Genomic DNA, 2,787 nt, shown 5'->3' with positions numbered 1-2,787 from the left:
CTCCACCTAAATAATTTTTAGTGTACTTAGAGATAAAAGCAAGAAGATAAAAAAAGAACACAAGCACCAACGCCAACAACACATACAAGGAGAAGCACACGCAAAGCAGCATCCCAAGGATGAACCACCACGCTTACAGGGTCAAGGTATAAGCTTTTGAGATGCACGCAGGTTGTTGCTCGCCAAACAATGCACCACCAAGCACTGCTGTACCGAGGGGAAAGTTTCTGATACCGACGGGGACGCGAGCTTGCCCTGAAAGCCAGCCGAGCGCGCGCTCCAATCACTGGCCGCGACCCACAAATCAGAGTCAGCAGCGTGAAAAAAGAGCGCGCAATGGCGTGCGAGGGTAAAAAATTTCCCATCCTTATCCTCTCACGCCGCCCCCCAACCAGTCGTCTCCTCGCCGCCCGCGCACTCGGATAAGGGCAGCGACCCGCCCAAGCGGGCGCATCCGCCGCCGCCGCCACCTCACCCCCACCTGCATCCGCCGCCGCCGCGTCCTCCCAACCCGCGTGCAGCTGCCACCGCTGCGTCCTCCCGAGTCCCGACCCACGCGTAGCAGCCACCGCCGACCCCGCTCGCTAGATATGAGCGGTCGTGGTGCCGGGACGAAGGCGAAGGCGCAGCAACGGTGCTCCAGCCATCGGTGGTGCAGCAGCCATGGTGAGAAATCAATCTCTCTCTCTCTCTCTCTCTCTGCCAACTTCTTCCTCTCATATCTACTCTGTCTCCTCTCCTTCAATTAGCAGAGGACTTGTTACTTCGTCGCTGGGAACCGGGTGTGGTGGCCACAGCGACAGGACTCCTCCACGAAGAGTGACCGGCGAGGCTGCAATCCCCAGCAACCCAACCCCCCGGGTGAGCTCTAGTGCAATGGCGCTACAGCATAGGCAGGTTTCTGTGATTCTCACATAATCTATTGTTCAAATCTCTAGTGGTACTATAGATATTCATATCTTGGAAGGATGTGCTTCGTCGTGATTAGGATTTACGAATGGCTACATATGTATTTGTGTGTAAATTTAGATAAGCCAGACATTATGCAATTCAGATAAATCATGTTTGCAATGCTGTGCTAGATATCAGGTTAACATTAATCTAGAAAAATAATTGTGTGTATGTGATTCTTTAATTGTTTGGAACTATGTATGTGCATTGTCTGGGAAAAAAGATAGGAGCAGTTGAGAATATGACCATGTTGTATGCCAGTCTTTGAATTAAGGCACTCTCTTTACAATTGTTTCTGCAGATGCATGGCTTTGAGGCGCCATTGGCCGGCAAGTTCTCTATGTGGTCCGTCCCAGCACAGGCAAGTTTGCTGCCCCCACTATAACATAACTATAGTTGACTATTTACTACTTACTTTCAGTTTTGGATGCAAGCTAAACAAATGATGTACTGAATGATTTCCTAGTCTTAATTTGGCTTCTTTGAAAAGCATATTTGGATCTGAGTGCCAAAACAATGAATTTAGAGATTAGACAGTGAACATTGTTTGAACAAATATTTTGGTGAATGCCTATTGAGGTGTGAATATTGAAACTAGTATCTAAGCTTTTGTGCAGCATGAATGAACCCCAATATAGTGTCAGGTTGCTTTGTTCTTTGAACTTACGGTTTATTCTTGAATAGAAGAAAATAATCAGATCTGCTTTAGTTATTGTACTCCTGGTTTTACTGCAGTAAACAATTTTACTGCAGTCTGATTTTTTTTTGTTTCACTTGATATAGTTGTCATTGCTACCTGCATTGTCTTAATATAGTTGTTTTCTTTCATTTCTTAATGTAACAGTGCTCATTGGATGACTCTTTAATGCTAATCAGAACCTTTCAGAACCAGGTGACAGTTCTGTGTATGCAATATTTAATGCTTGCAGTTTTTTTTATTAGTTGAAGGGGAACTTTCAGCCACCAATTTTAGCCTGTTAATCTAGCTATTTCATTCCCGGTTTAGAGGCCATCAGAAATATTCATGAATCTCTGTGGTTAGATGAGTTGCATCTGGTCAACTCCTCTGTTAGGCTGTTATACTAATAATGCGTAAGTGCATGAATTTAGCCACTAAAACATTTTTTTGTCATCTCTGTGTTCTTAGAAATTGTTTTATGTATAGTATTCATTTATTGTTCCATATCTGTAGTATTCCTTAGAGATTGCATATATTTACAATTTGCACTTGTTTCTGTCCTATGAATAATAAGAAGCTAAGTGTTCATCCATTTGTTCTGTTTTGCAGCTATCCCTGCTACATGGCATTAGACTATCTGGAATTCCTCATGAAGCTTCACACCTAGGTATGTTCTTTTCTGGATTAATGGATTTTGCTAGATATTTTAGATAATGACATAAATCATTTGGGCTAGATTTCTTCTGGTGGTGTTCATCTAGCTGGGAACTTAACAGAGTACAGCTCTGTGATTGTTTTAATACATTTGAATTGTATAAAATACCTCAGTGTTCTACTCTTATGCTAAACGTGGCTGCTGCTCTGCCTTAGTTGACTTTTAGCTGATGTGCATTTGTCGTGTGTCTGTGGTGAAACCCCTATTTCAGTATGCAATCACACCTGAACATCCAAGAGAAATAGCCTTGTATTTGCATTATTATGATAGACTAATTTTCTGTATAAGATTCAATTTTTCTTGCTGATATTGCATACCACACATCAAAATCACCGGTTAATTGGAGGCCAACATGATAGCACATTCAGTTTGAGTTTCGCTTAGCTGATCACGGTATGGCAACTGAGATTTGAATTGATCGTAGATTTCATGTATGATTTCC

The 2,787-nt window shown here is 42.9% G+C and overlaps 1 long non-coding RNA gene across 2 annotated transcripts; it reads left to right on the top strand.

Annotated features, from left to right (window-relative positions):
• The first annotated feature begins 349 nt into the window (after window positions 1-349).
• On the top strand, window positions 350-2,586 carry LOC136485320 (uncharacterized). Of its 2 annotated transcripts, none has more exons than XR_010766415.1 (4): window positions 350-666; window positions 753-861; window positions 1,253-1,843; window positions 2,240-2,586. It is a non-coding gene; the product is annotated as an uncharacterized lncRNA (long non-coding RNA). The 2 variants fall into 2 exon arrangements; XR_010766414.1 differs by having other exon boundaries at window positions 753-893.
• The last annotated feature ends 201 nt before the right edge of the window (window positions 2,587-2,787 follow it).

This window comes from Miscanthus floridulus, chromosome 10 (assembly GCF_019320115.1).
Source record: "Miscanthus floridulus cultivar M001 chromosome 10, ASM1932011v1, whole genome shotgun sequence".
In the NCBI taxonomy this organism is placed as follows: Eukaryota; Viridiplantae; Streptophyta; class Magnoliopsida; order Poales; family Poaceae; genus Miscanthus; species Miscanthus floridulus.
Note: the sequence above shows the minus strand (reverse complement) of the source record. Positions and strands in the feature narration are given on the sequence as shown.